The sequence below is a fragment of the Hemitrygon akajei genome, chromosome 18 (assembly GCF_048418815.1).
Source record: "Hemitrygon akajei chromosome 18, sHemAka1.3, whole genome shotgun sequence".
NCBI lineage: Eukaryota > Metazoa > Chordata > Chondrichthyes > Myliobatiformes > Dasyatidae > Hemitrygon > Hemitrygon akajei.
The window spans coordinates 27691204-27711764 of NC_133141.1; the positions used below are offsets into that span (position 1 = coordinate 27691204).

The 20561-nt window shown below is 43.4% G+C and overlaps 1 protein-coding gene across 1 annotated transcript in view; it reads left to right on the forward strand.

Annotated features, from left to right (window-relative positions):
* The first annotated feature begins 690 nt into the window (after positions 1-690).
* The window catches only part of LOC140741221 (nuclear receptor subfamily 4 group A member 1-like), a 61976-nt gene continuing 42105 nt past the window's right edge, over positions 691-20561 (forward strand). Inside the window, exon 1 of the mRNA XM_073071171.1 lies at positions 691-912. The gene's annotated coding sequence lies outside the window, so the exon portion shown is untranslated. The remainder of the gene's footprint in view (positions 913-20561) is intronic.

Here is a 20561-nt window from a genome sequence, read left to right on the forward strand (position 1 = left end):
GATAGGTTCTTGGCTAGTAAGGACGTCAAAGGTTACTGGGTGAAGGCAGGTGAAGGGGGTTGAGAGGGAAATTAAATCAGCTATGATGGAATGGCTAAGCAGACTTGATGGGCGAAATGGCCTTAACCTGATCCTCTGTCTTATGGTCTTATGCTTTTTTTTGTGAAAGTTGAAAATTAAATCTGTAAATTGGTCTGTTTGCTGCATCACAACATTGATTCTTCTTATTTCTTGTAAAGGATTTTGGAATGCCCATATTTGAGCTCCAGGAATGTGCTATATGAATGTAAGTATTTATGGTATACATTCTCCCCCAATGTTTAATAAGGGTAATACAATTCCCCAAATTGTTTGCATTACTTTCTACCACTACAGATAAGATATACAAACGCTATGAAAATGTCTTTGTTTGTCTAAATATAGTTTCTTTCAGTACTTATCTACAGGTGGGGACATCCTCTTCCCATGAATTCCACACACTCACCTGCGGCTATATTTAGATACCTCCTGTGCGTCAATGGAGCTCCACTCACGTCACAGAATGACACCGCCAGCCAAATTCTGTCGCCGGTTATTGGCTTAATTCCTAGACAGGCCCAGCCCACAAACTGACGATCTGGCCAATGAGAGTCGGTCCGGCCCTCCGGGGCCGCGCCCACTAGACGTAATGAATAGTTCATTACAGTGAAATTGACAAGAGTGATTCCCAGAAGCTGGAAGCTTGTCAGTCAGTGACCGTGGCTGCAAAAAGTGCCCGGGATCTGCGGCAGCTCAGCAGGTGTTTCAAACCTGATACTACTATTGATAGCTGTGCAGCTGAAATCATCCTCTGGGATTTAAAAAAAACTAAACATCATTTTGATCTGGATTCTTAAAAAACAAAAAAAAGATAAATATATATATTGTAATCAGGTATGTATCACCCATATAACTTGTTTTCTGATTGTTTTAAGATAACAATAATTACAAATTGCATCTGAAGGATAGATAAGTAGTATTTTTCAATGGTTTCCTTCTACACGGAGGGTTCAAGAAAGTTGTTTTGCACGTGTTTTCTTTATTTTCGTGCTGTGATGATTTGTTTCTTTTGTTTGCAAATTTTAATATCAGAGAACACAAAACAAGCGAGGATCATTCTATTTACGGCGTATCTTAAATCATGTTATGCATAATGCACGAAAATTTAACTTGTTCTGTTAGTATATTCTGCGCAATATTTTGTTTAATTGCATTTGCATGCATTAAGAACACGGTTCATTTGTTTGAAAAGCGAGAATAAAAGCCAACTATTGTAAAGCTGCAGGTTTAAGTTCAGAAGGCTATGCAGACCCGCTTTATATCAGCATGCTGGGGGAGAAGAGGTATGAGTGGTGCGGATTTGCAGGAGAATGTGCGTGAATGAGAGGAGCGATGCAAGAGGTCGAGTTAGCAGGCAGCGCTGACAGTTACGGAGGAACAGGACTTACAGATGCTGCAACCTTCCTTTTGCCGTCGTAGAACCATCGAATTGTGAAAACGAGTTACATACAAATACTGGGGCAATGGGGGGAACCCATTCTTGGGACCACTCCTCTTCTTGGCATTTAACTGAGCAATGCAACAGTTAACCGATTATACACCCAGTCATGATGGAAAATGCATTGTTGGAATGAGAGGGGTTTTACTTCAAAGCCCACAGAACATGACCTTGGAAGGTAAAAAAGATATCTTCAGTGAGATGGTTTCTAAAACAGCTGTAGGACTGCTGAGAAGTCAGGGAGATGTGCCAGTGATGTAGCAGTGCTCTTATTTCTGACCTCGTCTTTTGAAAGAGACGAATAGCGTTGTTTACTTCCAGTTACTTTCTCCTGAAGGCAGTTACAGGTCCCTGGGCATTGGTCAAGTGGCTGCTCCTGTGTCTAAGTGGTGAACATTGAGCAACATTCAGCCCATAGACAATACAGTACTGCAAGTCCAGCTCCTCAGCTGAAATCCCGCCGTGCACTTCCAGCAGGGATCACGGGAGTGGGAGCCCTACCTGGATTCCCTCCGGAGTACTGCAGCCAATTCTAACAGCCCTACTTTGGTCCAGTTGAGATCACCTAACTTAGTCCAGGCTCGACTGGGAATTTAGATTGGGCGCTCATTGCCTCGGTAGCCACCAATTATAGCAAGTAGTTCTTATAGACCTGAGCAAGTAAACAGCTTTGGGCACTATTTCTAATTCTGGTGTAGTAATGATAAAGTGCAGAAAGAGAGATTTAATAAAATGTGCAGAAAATTACAAATAAAATTATACAACAGTTAAAATAACAACAGATTGGCATAAACATTTTGTCTTGAGTTGAAAATGCTGCTGTGGTGGAATGGATTTTTAAATATAAATGATTAATAAAATTAAATCAAAAGGATGTCTCTGTGCCTAGCTTTGATATATAAAATATTTCAAAACACAAATATGTACAAGAGGAAATATACATTGATTATGAAATCCAAGTGTGCAAAATGCCCTTTGGCCACTGGGGAGAAGGCTGCTGGCAAGTGTAAATCTAAAGCAGATTAACAGGTGCTTTTATAGTTAATAATATGATACCCATTGCTTCTTTGATCATGTATCTGGTATAGCAGTGATATTTATTTTTAAAAATGCTTTATTGACTGTAAAAGTACAACTTGATTTAAAAATATCGAGTCATAAAAAATCTAATTGGAAAGTGTTTTAGTCTGGAATATGCAGCAAAACATAACGTGCATATAATGTGCTCACTATTATGAATGTGTCAGTAGGCCCACCTCGTGTTAAGGGAGGGGTGTGACACGAGTTTCCAGTCACCACAAGTTGATGGCATTATCAATTTGCAATGTGTGGGGCAAAGGTTTTACTGACCTGGAAGGTTGGAGAAACCTCACCCTTATCGAACACACAGCAAATTCAGGCCCGTTTGATGTCCTTCGATCCTCACACTATTGTGCTCCATAACCCTATCATCCTGGTTTAGGTTCATAGAGTCATTTACAGCACGGAAACAGGCCTTTCAGCCCAACTTGTCCATGCCGACCACGATCCCTTCCTGAGCGAAAGCCATTTTCCCACATTTGACTCATCTCTCTCTAAACTTTTCTATCCCATATACCTGTCCAAGTGTCTTTTAAATGGTTTTTTAAAACATCTCTTTATTGTTTTACGGAATAAAAAGAAAAAAAAACACAATATATATCGTTCATAAGTTGAAAATATAACAAAGTTGAAGAAAAAATATTGGAAAACAAAAGAAAAAAAAAAATATATCAAAAAAGACGCAACCATCCCACCGTGAAAAAAAAGCAGTCAATTCAGTTCATTACTTTCAACATCTTGAACATTATTCTCTAGGAGCTTGTAGAAAATGTTCCATATTTTTCGAAATTTGTCAAGTTTGTTTTTTGTAATGTAGCTTATCTTTTCCAGAGCAAGATAAGAAGTCATTCCTTTCAACCATTGTGAGAGTCCACTGGTTGATGGTTTCTTCCATGAATAGGCTATGCAGCGTTTAGCTTCCAAAAAACAAAAGTTAAGCAGAGACCTTACATTTTTGGAGGTTACAAAGTCATTTGGATAAATATTCAGAATACATAATTTAGGATTGAGGGGCACCTTTTTCCCAATAATCTGACTAATCAAATCCAGCACCTTCTTCCAGAAACAAATTATCCGGGGGGACTCCCACATACAATGAAACAAAGACCCCTTTTGATGGTTACATTTAATGCAAGTGTCTGGAATGTTGGGGTTAAAATGATGCAATCTGACTGGAGTAATGTACTGTCTGGTTATCCATTTATATTGTAATAATTTAGAGTGAGTGTTCACTGATTGGGTTTGAGCTAAGGAACAAGCTTCTGACCATTCTTTTTGAGATAGATTCTCATTCAAATCAATTCTCCATGCTTGAAGTATGTTGTTTGATGACTCTTTGCATTTGCTTGCAAATAAATTGTATAGTACAGAAACATGTCCCCTAACTTCAGATAAGTTCAGAGTGATGTTTTCTAGGGTAGATAAAGGAGGGAGTTTCAAACTGTTGCCTTGCCTGGATGTAATAAAACTTCGCAATTGAAGGTATTTAAAAAAGTGTTTTGTTGAATTCCATATGTGGCCTTGAGTTCTTCAAATGACATAAATGTATCGCCCTTATAAAGATCAGACACCTTTACTATGCCTCGGGTCTTTTAAATATTGTTAATGTATCTGGCTCAACCTTTTCTCTGGCAATTCATTTCATATACACACCACTCTCTGTGTGAAAAACCTGCTCTCCTTGTCGCTATTAAATTTTTCCCCTCACCTTAAACCTGTGCCCTGTAGTTTTCGACTCCCTTAACCTGGGTAAAGGACTGTGACCATCCACCTTATTAATACCCCTCATGAGTTTGTAAACCTCTAAAAGGTCACTCTCAGTTTCCTTCACTCCAGGGAAAACAGTCCCAGTGTATCTGGTCCCTCCTTGTATCTCAAGCCCTCCAGTCCAGGTAACATCCTTCTGAATTGTTTCTTCACCCTTTCCAAACTAACAACATCCTTTTTATATCTGGGCGACCAGAACTGTATACAGTACACCAAATATGTCCTCACCAACAATGTGTGCAGCTGTAACATAATGTTCCAACTCCTGTACTCAGTGTCCTAACTGATAAGGGCAAGTGGAACCCAACACCATCTTCACCACCCGGTCTACCTGTGTCACCACTTTCTGGGAACTGTGCTCTTGTATCACTAAGTCTCTCTGTTCTACAACAGTCTCCCAGGCCCTGTCATTCACTGTGTTTGTTACAGCAGGCACAATCATGGAGTGTGTGGAGGCTCACATTGTTGCTGTACATGTGTCTGGTGAGAGTGATTTTCTTACTGGAATAGTGGTAATGCCTGTGTGTGAAGGTGCCGATGCAAGGGCTAGCTCACTCTTTCCTGTCCCTGATGCTGCCTCCATAGTCTGCCTTCTGCACAATTGTAAAGAACTTTTGAATTACAGTTCTAGCTTTCTACTGGACTGTATTCATCGGGTATTAACATAATGAACATCATTACTGCAGTTCTAGAATTTGATAATATCAAAACAGTGCATTAGACCTTTTGGATTCTGAAGTTTTATATTTGGTTATATAAAGTATCTTGATCCAAAATGCAGAATCTAAATGATTGTGTCTTTCTCAGGAAGCTGACAATCTTGCAACAGAATAACTTGCATCCTTCCCATTAGTCTTTAGAAAGGGAATGAGGTGGGGAGCAGGGCGAGGAAGATGCAAATTCAGTTGGTGAGAGCGAATAATGTGGAGTGGAGGGTGGAATTATAAAACAGATACAGACACAAAATGCTGGAGGAACTCAGCAGGTCAGGAAGGAGGAAGAAGCCAGAATAAGAAGGTGAGAGGAAGGGAAGGAGTACAAGCTGCAGGGGGGGGGGGGGGGGGGTGATAGGTGGACAAGGTAAAGAGCTGAAGAGGAAAGAATCTGATTAGAGAGGAGATTGGACCATGGACAAAGGGAAGGAGGAGATGATAGGCAGGTAATGAGGAGAAGAGGTAAGAGGGGAGCCAAAATAGGGAATTGAAAAGAGAGAAGGGGGAGGGGGTATAAATTACCGGAAGTTAGAAAAATCGATGTTCATGCTGTCAAGTTTGAGGCTACCCAGATGGAATACGAGGATTTGTTTCTCCAACCTGACAGTGATCTCATTGTGGCAGTAGAAGAGGCCATGGTCCGACATGTTGGAATGGGAATGGGAAGCAGAATTAAAATGTGTGGTCATCAGAAAGCCCATCTGTTGAGGAAGGTGCTGCATCCGCCATAACAGATTTAATGAGAGTTTAGTTTGAATGTGGAAAGGAAGAAGGCATTTAATTATTTGAAAGCTCAATTTCATTCTTATAGTATAAATAGACTTAATCAAAGTAGATGCTTTTAAAGCAAAAAATATGGGGCTGTGATATTGTTACTTACAGAAAAAGGATAAAAATCTCCACAAGCTGCTGCCTCACAGCTCCGGGAGCCAGGGTTCAGTCCCAAACTCGGGTGCTGTCTGTGTAGAGTTAGCATATTCTCTCTGTGGCTATGTGGATTTCCTTCCACATCCCAAAAATGTGCAGATTTGTAGGTTAATTGTCTGCTATAGTCCCTAGTGTGTGGGTGAGGCGTTGCATCCAGAGGAAATTCACAGGACTGTTACTTACTGCCCTTTATGCTGCTGGCGTGTAGGGCAGCAATGGAAGTCCTCCATCTCTGTATCTCTGTCCTTGGCCAGTCAGATGATGTAGAAGGATTCTTCATAGCTTTTTCTGTAACACTTTTGTTTTACCAGTTGGGGCTGTTAGCCTTGAGCTAAACCCCTGGACAAGGAGGACCAGTGAAACACTTAGTCTGTCCTCTACCGTTTGACCTGTTTGGTATGGGTGACCCTATCAAGAGCCAAAACGTAAAGCCCTGATTCAAACCGACATAGCTCTCTGGGTCATTGAGGCACACAAGCCTTCAAAACCATGACAAGATTTATTTATTTATTTTTATTTTGGGGATACAATGTGGAATAGGCCTTTACAGCCCTTCGAGCCATGCTGCCCAGCAACCCCTGATTTAACCCTAGCCTAATCACAGGACAATTTACAATGACCAATTAATCTACTGACTGGTATGGCTTTGGACTGTGGGAGGAAATTGAAGCATCTGGAGGACACCCACGTGGTCACAGGGTGAACGTACAAACTCCTTACAGACAGTGGCAGCAATTTGAAATCAATGAACTTGAATATCAAGTGGAGTGTGTAACAGCCAACTGTTTTATCTATTCCCACACATATCCCAAAGAAAGGTGAAAGGTGACTTGATAGAGGTGTAGAAGATGATAAGAGGTATAGAAAGAGTGAATAGCCAGAGACTTTTTCCCTGGGTGAAAATGGTTAATAAGAGGGGGCATAATTTTAAGGTGATAGGAGGAAAGTATAGTAGAAATGTCAGAGGAAAGTGTTATACATAGAGAGTGGTGCCAGGAGAATGTGTTGCTAGGAGTGGTGGTAGAGGCAGATACATTAGAGAGATTTAAGGAACTCTTAGATAGGCACATGGATGATAGAAAAATGGAGAGCAATGTAGGAGCGAAGGGTTAAAGCGATCTTCGAGTAGGTTATAAGGTTGGCACATCATGGGCGGAAGGGCCTATAGTGTGCTGAGCTCTTCTATGTATGCAGTTTCACATGGGTATCTTTGTTGGGTAACAACAGGGACACTGTGCGAAACTTCTCTATGAGGGCACATCTCTTTTTTGCAGACTTGCTAGTTTTCTTTTAAGGTTTTACTTGAATTAAATAGAATCACAAAGCAGGATGAGGTCAGATGATAGTAACCACGACTAAGTAATGAAAGGGATGCAATAGCAGGAAATGTTAATAGAATAGTCCTCACTATCACCCACCTCAAGAAGGGAGCCTCTGTATCATTTTAATGTGACATGTCAATCATCATCATGTAAATTGTCATAACTCTCCAAATATTACAAAGATTGAATTTAATGCTCCACCATTGGTGATCTTGCCTGCTATTATCCGGGCTCTAAGCTCTAAAATTTCACCCGATCAAATATTTTCAAAGCCATTTTTGAAGTGGCTTTGAAAACTTGTATCTCTACAGTAGCCTTGTGACGTTTGTTCATTCCACTGGACTTTATGGCGCTGAAGCACATCTGAAGTACGGCCGTCTGTAATATGGGTAACATGGCAGCCAACTTGTGAACAGCAAGATCCTGCAAGCAGTGCTGATAATGACCAAATAATCCATTATAGTAAAGTTGACTGAGGAATAAATGTTAGCCGGAGCAGTGGGAAGAGCCCCTCTACTCTCACTCAGAATAGTGCCGTGGAAACGATTATATCCACTTGAGGCAGAGCAGGAAAGCTTCAGTTTAATATCTCGCCCCTTAGCACCTCTAAGAGTGTAATGCCCTGTTTTTGCTGCGCCAGAGTTTTAGCCTGTAATTTTATGCTCAAGGCTCTGAGATCCAAGCCCACAGCTTTCCAGCTGAGAGCCAACAGAGCCCCAGTTGTCACTAGCAGCCAAAGTGTGATTATAAATGGACAGAACCATAAGCTGTTGTTATGGGGGTAGCTGTAGCTTATAAAGAGAATCTAATGACATTACTTGACATTTTAAGTGGCAACTTCAGATTGACCTTATCAGAGAAATTGATATAAAGATACATCACCAATTGATTCCATGTTGTAATTTGCATAATGTGTTACTCTCATATTTTAAATTGCTCTTGTATTTTCTTTATCATGTTCCATGTATCTCATCTCTATTCTAAGAAGAAACAATTCATCTTGAATGTAGTTCATTAATATGAAAGGTTCTGCAAATGCTGGAAATCCAGAGCAACACACAAAACGACAGAGGAAATCAGCAAGTCAGGCAGCATCTATGGAGGGGAATAAACAGGCGACATTTCGGGCCAAGACCTTCATCAGGACTGAAATGGAAGGGGAAGACGCCAGAATAAGAGGGGGGAAAAGTACACACTGGGAGGTGATAGGTGAAGTCAGTTGAGGGGTAAGATGGGTGGATAGTGGAGGGGGTATGAAGTGAGAGGCTGGGAAGTGATAGATGGAAATGACAAAGGGCTGAAGAAGAATGAACCTGATAGAGGAGAGTGGACCATGGGAGAAAGGGAAGGAGGAGAGGCATCAGAGGGAGGTTTAGGCAGATGAGGAGAATGGTAAGAGGGAGTGCTTGAATGGGGAATGGAAAAAGAGAGGAGGAGGAGGGGGAAGAGCTTATGAGAAGTCAGGAAATTTGATGCTCATGCCGTCAGGTCCGGTAACTCAGAAAGTTTTCCGGCTGAATTATTTGGAGCATGCGGGTGCCTACTTTGATCTTCATTTGTAGTTTGAGTCAGGAGCATGCTCCTGGTGATGACACTAGATGCCAAAAGTGGGAAAGTGTTCCACTCTTTATAACTACCTCACTCCAACAAAGCAGTGGTGCTTCTGTGGACAATTTTTTCATGGCCCGGCAATGAGTCATTGACAACACCTGGACTACTACTGATTCAAGTTAACCACGATGATCTCATTACTCTAGTTTAGTGAGAAATGGTAAACCTACAAGGGGACATCAGGTTACTCCAGAGTCATTAAAAATGCAGGGAAATCAAACACTAAGAAAGAAGAAACACAGAATTAAATAGTTTTGTTTTTATTGCTTAGTATGAGCTAAAACACACAGTATATTGTGTGGTAAAAGGCCTGATTTAGACTAAATCGCAGAACACTTAACAGTCTCCATATTAAACATGGTTAGAAAGGTATTGTTGAGGGCGTAAAGAAAATTTACAGGACTAATATGAGAATCAAGGAGGACTAAATAGATTGGGTCCCTCCCTTAGGAACGGCAGCATTGTGGCACAACTGGGACAGCTGCTTGCCTACAGTGATGAAGACCTGGTTCAGTTGTGCCCTCCGGCACTGTCCATGTGGAGTTTGCACATTCTTCGTGACAGCATGGACGTTCTGCAGGTGCTCCAGTGGGTCGGATGGTTAATTGGACACTGTGTGAGTGTGAAGCAGAAAGTGGGGAGAATAAAATGTGTGAATGAGTGGTTGATGGTCGGTGGAGACTCAGAGTAGTAAAGGGCCTGTTTTTGTGCTGCATCTCTCCATACTCTACAGTATAGTACAGGCACTTCAGCCCACATTGTTGTGCCAACCTTTTAACCTACTCCAAGATCAATCTAACCCTTCCCTCCTACATAGCCCTCCATGTTTCTATCATTCATGTGCATATCTAAGAGTTTCTTAAATACCCTTAATGTATCTGCCTCTGCCGCCAACCTTCGTAGTGTGTTTCACACACTCATCACTTTGTGTAAAAATAACTTACTTTTGACATCCCCTTCATACTTTCCCCCAATCACCTTCTAGTTATGCCCCCCATATTAGCCATTTCCACCCTGCGAAAAAGTCTGTGACTGTCCACTCAATTTGTGCCTCATAAATCTTGTACACCTCTAACAAGTTGCCTCTCATCCTCATTCACTCCAGAGAGAAAAACCCTAGCTCACTCAAAGAGAAGGCTTTGAATTGCCCAAGTGGAGATCTTTGAACTACTGAAGGGTTTTGACATTTCCACTTGTGCAGCATCCAAGTGGAAGCCGCAAATGTGACACCATTGTTGATGAAATCATTTCAGAGCTCGGGAGGATCCCAGAGAGTAGGCTTCGCTACAAGGGGAAGCCAGAGAAGCAGGCACAGGAGCAGAAAACAAACAGAAGGATGTATAGAAGAGGATACATACTGTAGACCAATAGAATTAAATAGCTCTATAGACTAGCTGTCCTGACTTTTGTGCTGTTGACCCTTTGTAACTATTTTAGTACAGAAATGGACAGTTCCGCACCTATTCCTCACTGGATTTAATAACATCAACATAGTGCACAGTTGTTTTATTCATCACGTTGAAACTAAATGGATCTACTCAATCAAATCTCAATCTCAATCTACTCAGATTGAGACTCAAACTAAATCTACTCATGGATAGTCAGCATGGCTTTGTGACGGGAAGATCGTGCCTCACAAGCCTGATAGAGTTTTTTTGAAGAGGTAACAAAATAAATTGATGAGGTTAGGGCAGTGGATGTGGTCTACATGGACTTTAGCAAAGCATTTAACAAGTTCCCTCATGAGAGACTCATCCAGAAAGTCATGAGGCATGGGATAAGTGGAACCTTGGCTGTTTGGATAAAAAATTGGCTTAAAGGAAGAAAGCAGAGGGTAGTTGTGGAAGGAAAGTATTCTGCCTGGAGGTCGGTGACTAGTGGAGTGCCACAGGGATCTGTCCTGGGACCCCTGCTATTTGTGATTTTTATAAATGACCTGGATGTAGAGGCGGAAGGATGGGTGAGTAAGTTTGCGGATGACACGAAGATTGGAGGAGTTGTGGATGGAGCTGTAGGTTGTCGAAGGTTACAAGACGATATAGACAGGCTGCAGAGTTGGGCAGAAAAATGGCAGATGGAGTTCAATCCGGACAAGTGTGAGGTGATGCATTTTGGAAGGACAAACCAGAAGATTGAGTACAGGATGAAAGGTCAGTTACTTAAGAGTGTGGATGAACAAAGGGACCTTGGGGTTCAAATCCATACATCCCTCAAGGTCGCTGCACAGGTTGATAGGGTAGTTAAGAAGGTCTATGGGATGCTCGGCTTCATTAACAAGGGGATTGAGTTCAAGAGTAGAGAGGTCATGTTGCAACTCTACAAATCTCTGGTGAGACCGCACTTAGAGTATTGTGTTCAATTCTGGTCACCTCATTATAGGAAGGATATGGAAGCTATGGAGAGGGTGCAGAGGAGATTTACCAGGATGTTGGATGGTTTGGAGAACAAGTCATATGAAGCAAGGTTAGCAGAGCTGGGACTTTTCTCTTTGGAGTGTAGAAGAATGAGAGGGGACTTGATAGAGGTCTACAAGATTATGAGAGGCATAGATAGGGTGGATAGTCAGTACCTGTTTCCCAGGGCACCAATAGCAAACACCAGAGGGCATATGTACAAAATTAAGGGAGGGAAGTTTAGGGGAGACATCGGGTAAGTTTTTTACACAGAGGGTTGTGAGTGCCTGGAATGACTTGCCTGGAATGGTGGTGGAGGCTAAAACATTAGGGGTATTTAAGAGCTTCTTGGACAGGCACATGGATGAAAGAAAAATGGAGGGTTATGGGGTAGTGTGGGTTTAGTACTTTTTTTTAAGGATTATATGGGTCGGCACAACATGGAGGGCTGAAGAGCCTGTACTGTGCTGTAGTGTTCTATGGTTCTAAATATTGTGCTTGTTCATCCTTGTCCATGAAGTGCTCTCCTTCTCCTTTCCACCATGACAATAACCTGATGCACTAGTACTTTGGAAAAAGAAGGCCATGAATTCAGTTGAGACAATCATGTGATCCAGGCTGTCTCTCCAGCCTTGCTTTTTATTTCCGGTGGCCCAATCAAATTGGGAGCAAGTGAGAGGATGACTCACAGGTCCGTGAGTAAGATTCTGAAAGAGGAACTTTCACAGGTTTTCAGTATTTTTAGCAGCCCAATTAAATCACAATTCATTAGCAAGGGCAAATAAGAATAAGGCAGGGACAAGCGGAGTGGCCGTTGTTAGAGTGGGCCAGTGTTAGAATGGGGAGGCTTTGGCTCATTAGGCTTGGGTGAGGTATGTATCTGGTAAGTTTCTTCTTCATCTGTTAGTACATCGGTAGAGAACATTGAGGATGGTTCCTAGGGCCGTGTTGTGTTCTTTATGTGAGATGTGGGAATTCTGGGAAACCTCCAGCCTCCCAGATAACCACATCTGCATTGAGCTGCAGCTCCTCAGAGAACATGTTAAGGAACTGGAGCCAAGCATAGGTACTCCAGCAGAGAGCTTCTGTTCTAATAGTTTCGCTTTAAAATCGTCACTGTAGCCCATTGCTTATGGTGCTTGAAGCTTGAATACTTTCCTCTTCCATAATTTGCTTCAATTTTTTAGTGTACCTGTTTTTCATTACCATCTCACAGTGCTGACCACTCTTTCTTCCTTCCCTTATTGCTATCCCTTGAACAAGCTTGAAGTCTGCCCCGAGTTTATTTTGTCCAATGAGAGGGACTCAGAGGTGACCAACTGATTATCATTTCCATTACTGCTTGTGTTGGGAATGTTCAGCATTCACAGCACCATAGCCTAAACTGTGTTTCGGCTTTGTGCCAACTCTTCACAATCTGTACATCCTCCAGCTCATTATTTATCAAATCTACACTCAGTGGCCACTTTATTAGGTACCACCTGTAAAATAAAGTAGTCGCTGAGTGTATGTTCGTGGTCTTCTGCTGTAACCATCCACTTCGAGGTTTGATGTGTTGTGTGTTCAGAGATGCTCACTGTTGTAACATATGGTTGTTTGAGTTACTGTCACCTTCCTGTCAGCTAGAACCAGTCTGGACATTCTCCTCTGACCTCTCACATTAACAAGGCGTTTTCACCAATAGAACTGACACTCACTGGGTGCTTGTTTGTTTATTGTGCCATTCTCTGTAAACTCTAAAGATGGTTGTGTGTGAAACTCACAGGAGAACAGCAGTTTCTGAGAAACTCAAATCATCCCGTCTGGCACCAACAACCATTCCACGGTCTAAGTGACTTAGATCACATTTCTTCCCCATTCTGATGTTTGGTCTGAACAACAACTGAACCTCTTGACCATGTCGGCATGCTTTTATGCACTGAGCTGCTGCCATGTGTTTGGCTGATTAGATATTTGCATTAACATGCAGGTGTACTGGTGTGCCCAATAAAGTGCCCACTGAGTCTATTTATTGCAAGGGATTTATGTATAAAACAAAACCAGAAAAAAAGCTAGTGCTGATATAAAATGTTCCCAAAAGGCTTCATTAGAGTGTTTGCAATCAAATTTGGCACCAAGCCACAAAAGAAGTATTAGGATTTGGACAGGCAACCAGTCATGTCACTGGGTATATTTAAAGTGGGGGTTGGTAGGTTCTTGATTAGTACGGGAAGGAGAATGGGGTTGAAAGTTCCTCCCCATGCCTTGTTTGGTACACCGAGAGGCAATCTTCCCTTTTCTTTTAGCGTTTGTCTGTTCTACAAGGCCGAGTTGCCAGCTTGACTCTCAACTCAATACATATGTAAAGCATTCAAGGAGCCAGCCGGATTTGAACCTGGGACCTCTTGTTCTGATGTCCAGGTAGTGATACCACTACACCACCAGCACAGACAGAATGAGGCTGAGAAGGATAATAAATCAGCCATGGTGGAATGGTGGAGCAGACTTGATGGGCTGAATGGCCTGATTCTGTTTCTATGCCTCATGATCAAAGAGGTAAGGCTATTTGTAATGAAGAGGAGATAAGTGGGGAGGAATTTCCAGAGATTATGGTCTTGCGAATGTTAAAAGTTAAAACTGTAAATGGGGAGCCAAATTATGTAAGCTGCACAGGGATGACAGGTGAAGAGGAGTTAAAATCTGAGCAACAGAACTTTTCAATATGGATATTTTTAAATGAATGAACTGATGACCTTCACAGACAGTGAGAAGGGAAAGATCTTCACATTCAACCGGACCTTCATATCTCACTCATAGATTACCAGATTAGATCACAGGTGACATGCTTTTGTTAACTCCCCAGCACTGTTCCATTGTACACAGTCTCCAAGGCAGTGTTACAATCTGTTACGCAAAATGAGTCCATGATTGCTTGTATTAACAAGACCTAGGAATTGCCAGGATCTGTAGGTGGCAGCTAAGAGAGAAACCTGGATGAGGTGGGTCAGAGTAGAATTTCGAAAACCGCCTTCTCCTCAGTTATGGAGATTATTAACCATATTGGTTTATTGCTGCCGAGCGAGGGGTAATGTAGCGAGGGTAGCCATGTGATCTCCAACAGCCTGTCTCACATTGGTTTGCAATCAATGTAGGCTTGTGGCAGTGATGCAGTGTTGGTATCACATAGCATTGAGATTCTCGAGAGAACTTACACCCATGGTGTTGCTGGCTGCATCTCCATTGGTGTAGATTCATCAACTCTCCTTGCTTCCGGTGAGGAGCTGCCTCTTGCTGTGCTGTCTATGGCTGGCTTTGCCAAAGCCACAGCCAAGCCACCATTCCAGTTCAAGTTTATTGCTGTCATAGGCATGCATACACAGAGTATAAGTGCCATGAAAACCAGTACTGTGAATATACACGAGCTTAAATTAACATAGATCATCCATTCCTCACTGTGAGTTTCGACAGAGAATGATGAAGCCTTCTGCATGGGAGGGGCATTGTGACCAAGAACAGCACAGTCTTGTGAGGTGTAAGTTCCCCAGGTATTGCAGTGCGAAATGCTGCTAAAACATTGGGGAGGGAGTGGGTTAGTTAATGAGGAAGGGGCAGAAATCATGCCACTGGATTGGCTAACATTCCTTTAAATTTCTTCAAGCCTCTCTCTAGGTGTTTCAGAAATACATGAAGTATCCCCACTTCACTTACCCAGTGATGGGAGTGCCACAGACAAGTACAATAATGTACATGTAGCACAATCAAGAGAAATCCTGCAGATGCCGGAAGTCTGAAATAAAAACAGAAAATGCTACAAGGACTCAGCAGGCCAGGCAGTATTGATTTCTCACAAAGTATTTCTAACCTGAAGCCATAAGCCTGCACCTCTCTCCATCAAAGATGCTGCCTAACCTGCTGAGTATTTCCAGCATTTCCTGCTTCAATGGCACAACTAAGACTTATTCTTTGGAATTTATTCAGCAACTGATAAGCACCTGTATTTTCCCTTTAAAGCCCTAGTTTTGATTTTACTTAAGAAACTCAAATGAAGCACCAAGCCATGGTGCAGGAGTCCAGCCATCCTGAACAGGCCAGGACACTTGGTGAGTGGAGGAGCAGTGATTGGCAATGAGGCCCACACCTTCATGTTAACCCCAACAAGCATGATAAGAAGGGGTTTCAGTATCATGTGCGAGGAATGTGTGGGTAAAGAATTTCGCACCAAAGCCCAGAGTGCTCCATAAAGTAATGGCAGATGAGCTGTCAATCACCATCATACACCATTCAGTCCAATGTCCCAACAGCACCCCACTGTTTCTGATTACTAATGTGGCTCTGTGTAAGCATCCTTCCAATCTGATTTTTCTTTCTTGGTTTGGAAAGAGTTTTTAGCAACTGAAAATGTCAGTAAGCATTTATTGGGAATCTGGAATTAAAACTGACAATGCTGGACATATTCAGCATCTATGGAGATGGAAGAACAGGCAGGAAGACATCAGAACTTCATCAGAAACGCTGACTGTTTCTCTCTCCACAGATACTGTGCGATCTTTCCATCATTCTTCATTGTCGGTTTTAGATTTAAATTTATATACTGCTGTTTGAAGACTGTGGTACTTGCCTGCCACAACTTGCGGTATACTATGGCTGCTGGTGTATGTGACGTTTGTTCTCTCTCTCGCAAGGCAGCGCCCCTCCATTTTCAGAGATAACGTAAGGGGTCTCGGCAGCCAGGGGCGCGCGGAAAGTTTCGCGCCTTTCATGTGGTGCACATCGCTCGCTGACTGAAAGAAAAGTAACTTCACTTTATTATCTTCGCAGTCGTGAAAAGGGATTAATACCTTCTGTTGCTGGAAACGAGCTTGCAAGATAAACGAACTTTGAGCTGACAAAGTTGCAGAGGAGCTCTTTCACCAGAGCGGGGTGTCGGGGGGGGGGGGGGGGGGGGCGGAACTGTTGGAACGACCGCCCAAGGCCGTACGCTCCCAGAGTACTGGAGCTATACACGATGACTGAGACACCTGTGGTCGGTATTTAAGCATCATCCCGCCGAAAGCTCACGATTAGGTTTTCCGCAAATATTTCTGTTTACAAACCATGGATTAAGGATCACTTCTGTCAAAGCTGAATCGTTGTGTTCCTGGCGCTGGAAGAAAAGGGAAGTCCACCCCAACCACCACCTCTATGCGTACTTGTTCTAGCAGCTTGGAGACCCACAAGGTGACCGGTTCCACTCACACCCCTCTCCAGTCGGAAACCAAAACCAAGCTGGACAGATGAAGCAATACACGCCTGTGTCTAATCGTACTGAAGATTTCCGATACATCATTGCACAGCGGTGCAGGCGCGTTACCGCGACGATCTTTAGGCTCAGTATGGTCAACCCCATCTGCAGCGATAAGGGAAGCGCATTTGTGTAAAACGTGTTTTGACCCCACATTGAGTCATGATTTAGAGCAGCGGTTTTAACCTTTTTTATGCCAGGGACCCCTTTGGCAGTCCGCTGAAGCCCATGGACGCCTCCACATAATAATGTATAAAATATAAAATAAAATACAGAAACTTAGAAAATAAACCAATTATATCGAAATACAGTTATCAAAATATAAAAATCCGCACGAATTTGTAATATAGAAATATATGTGCTTCTTTATTAACGTATTAAATAACAGAATTTACAGATCCCCTGGAATCTACCCGCGGACACCCAAGGGGTCCATAGACCCCAGGTTAAGAACCTAAGGACCCCTGATTTAGAGTCATGATCAGTGTTTTTATTGTAGTGTGCATACACACCCACACACACACATTCTGTAACAACATTACATCCTGCTTTATCCCACAAATTGGCCCCCCTCCAGTTCTGTGAGTTTGCTCCTCTTGTTCCCCACTCTCACATTGGCTCCAGGTGAAGACGAGACCCCTTGCACACCCACCCCTCCCCCTTTCCTCAATGTTATACTTTTGAAGATAATTTCTACAGTATGTGACTGAGAAATTGTGTACTAAAAGTTTGGAAATTACAGTCAGATCTTCTTGTAAGCAGCAAACTGTCTGCTAGAGGAACTCAGCAGGCCCGGCAGCATTTGTGTGTGTGTGTGGGGAAGGAGAGGTAAAGGTGAGGGGCAGGGGTGGGGAATGTTGCAGTCTCTCCTGTCTACTGTTTGTAAGCAAAGTGCATAACCCATGTATCTTTATTTCATATTTTTTTGTGTGAGGGTGCATTTTCAGGTCCTAATCTGGGCCAAGTGCTTCACTGGGTTAAAATGTGGTGCCTGGTCTGGTCCTAGGGAAGGTGGCTCTGAGAAACAGCCAGGAGAATGAACTATCTTTGGCTTCGATCAATAGGTTGCCATAGAAGCTTTCCTGAGGCTTGCAGCACTGCCTGGTCTGTGGCAGGAGATGTCACTCCCACCTGAGCAAGCAAATGTGGCTTCATCTGAAAGGCAGTACTTGTGATGGTGCAGTGATCCACTGGAATATCGGTGGTTCTCATTTGGGATTGAGTACCTGGCAGTTGTTGATGATTATATTTATCTCCAACAGAGCTGAGGGGAAGTGGCAAGAGGCCAGTGTTTTTGCTGGAATACAAACTCATCCCCACGAGGTCTAACCTCTGCATAAAAAAGAACAGTGAAGGATCCTTTCCATTTCTTTGTTGCCTTGGTGGTTCTATCAGGCTGCTTGCCAGTGCACCACTTGCCCATGGATGATTTGAAGATCTGGGCCACTGTTGAGTTAAGGAAAGATAACTGCCCCTTCCCTCAGAGCACAGTCTGAGATTTGACACACTGGAGTAATATCTATTGTGCCATAACCATGGGTTACCATACAGTGGTTATCCTGACTAACCTGAATGGTCTCCCACTACTGATTGACCCAGCAGAGTATGCTCACTAAAGCAAGTCATCCATTGAGGTGAGCACACGGTCCAGAAGTGGCAGGAAACTATTGACCTTTTGCTCGCCACTCTCAACCAACTCTCTATCTTGATACAGCAACCCAGCGACAGTCAACCTCCTCCCTCGGAGCCCTGGATTCTGGTTGGGGATGGATCCCCAACCTGATGCCGCAACTTTCTGTCCTAGTGTGTCTTACACTTTGAACACCAAGCCCCCCATCTCTGTATTTTATGGACTGAGGCAAGATTGCTTTCATCATCTCTCTCTTGATTGGGCAAGCTATGTCCTGGGCCACTGCTAACTAGAACAATAAAACCACCATTTGCAGTAAATGTGAGGAATTCACCAAGGAGATGCGCCAGGTTTTTGACCATCCAGGAAGTGGAGGGTGGGCAGTGGATTGGATACCTACACCAAGGCTCTCGTTGGTGCTGGATTACACCATGGAATTCAGAAACCTCATGGCGGAGTGCAGTTGGAATGTAGAAGCACTGCTGGCCCATTACCATCACAGCCTATCAGAGGGCTTGAAAGACAAGCTGTCTACCAGGGAGATGCACACCGACCTTGAAAGCCTTATCGTTCTGGCTCTCCAAATTGACAAGCATCTTATGGAATGACCCTCCAGATCTCCAGCCAGAATCCTAGTTCTGTTCTCAGAACTATTTCAGGCTGCAGGATCCTCATCATCAATGCCTCCAAAACCCAGTCAGTAAGGGAGATCTCCTTTAACCCCAGCAAGAATCTGAGCATTGGTGGAGAAACAATTTGTGCACTTACTGCAGAGCCGCAGATCACCCATGCATCAGATGTCCATTGCCAAGAGCACTGCATGGCCATCCAATTTCTCCTTATCGACTCACTCAACACTCCTCTCATCTTGGGTTACCACTGGCTCACCACTCATGACCCTCACTTCACCTGGTCATCTGGTTTACTGCTGAGCTGAGGATCCACCTGCTGGACCACCTGTCTGCAACCTCAGCTGATTTCACCTGGTAAATCTGTGAAGACGGAAGAAACCCTCAACCTTACCAAACCCCCACAGGAATATCACAACTTAGCCATCGCCTTCAGTAAAAGGGTAGCCAGCATCCTGCCACCTTACAGACCACACACCTGCACAATTGACTTCCTCCCGGGCACCACCCCTCCTCGAGTTTGTTTGTTCTCCCTGTTCCCTCCTGAGACCCAAGCCATAAATGACTACCTCATTTTAGCGCTACAGCACGGCTTCATTCGACCATCCCAGTCCCCAGCGGGTGCAGGATTCTTCCTTGTGAAAAAGAAAGATGGGGGTTCTTCATCTCTGCATTGACTATCATGGACTCAACAAAGTCATCATTTATGAACCACTATCCTCACCCCTTGGTGGGTAGTGATTCGAAACACTCCGCAGGGCCCCGATCTTCCCCAAACTGTATCTATGGAGTGTGTACAACCTGATCCGTATCCACCAAGGGGATGAGTGGAAGTCGGTGTTTATAACATCTATGGGCCGCGAGTACCTGGTGATGCCTTTCAGACTTTCCAACAGTCCAGTCATTTCCAAACCTTCATCAACAAGATCCTCCCAGACATACTACCCAGTTATGTGTTCATCTACCTCAATGACATCCTCATCTTCTCCAAAGACCCCCAAACCACATCTATCACATTTCCCCAAGCTCTCATCCTGGTTCTTGACTCCCTTTAGGGTTACCCATCACTTACCCTCTAGTCACTTATCTGCCACCATCCGTCAGATCACACCTATCTTCCACATGTCTTAGCTGTTAACCGTGGACCACTCAACCCATCTAAGGCTGCAACTCCAGAATCTAGGATGTGGAAGGTGGTCCAATCTACACAATTTGCTGGTTCGTGGATTCACATTGTCATGGACATGGTGTGCAGTACCTGGCCGACTGGAAAGGGTGCGGCATGGAGGAGAGATCTTGTGCTGTCCAGTTACATCTTGGATCAAGCACTCATCGAGGAGTTCCACCAGACCCATCCGGATCGTCCTCAGTTGGTGAGTGCCGGCCGTTGGAGGGAGAGTCCTGTCAGTCCTGCTAAGGTAGGCACCTCCCAGTCTCGACCAAGCAAACAGGTATCACCTGCCACTCATTTAAACCCAGCTCTCATCCACAATCCTTGTTCACTCATCGAACCAGCCAACCTTAACAAGTTGCTCCTAGCCTTCAGTTACCTTGTTGCCTGTGGTATTTAGTACCTGTTCCCTGTTGTTTTGTGTCCACTTGTGGCTTATTATTTTAAAGTTTCTTATTAACGCTATCATTCACTACTGAACTGTCTACACTGCTCTGCTTTTGGTTCAAGCCTCCTCTACATTTCCTAACAATGTATTCAAA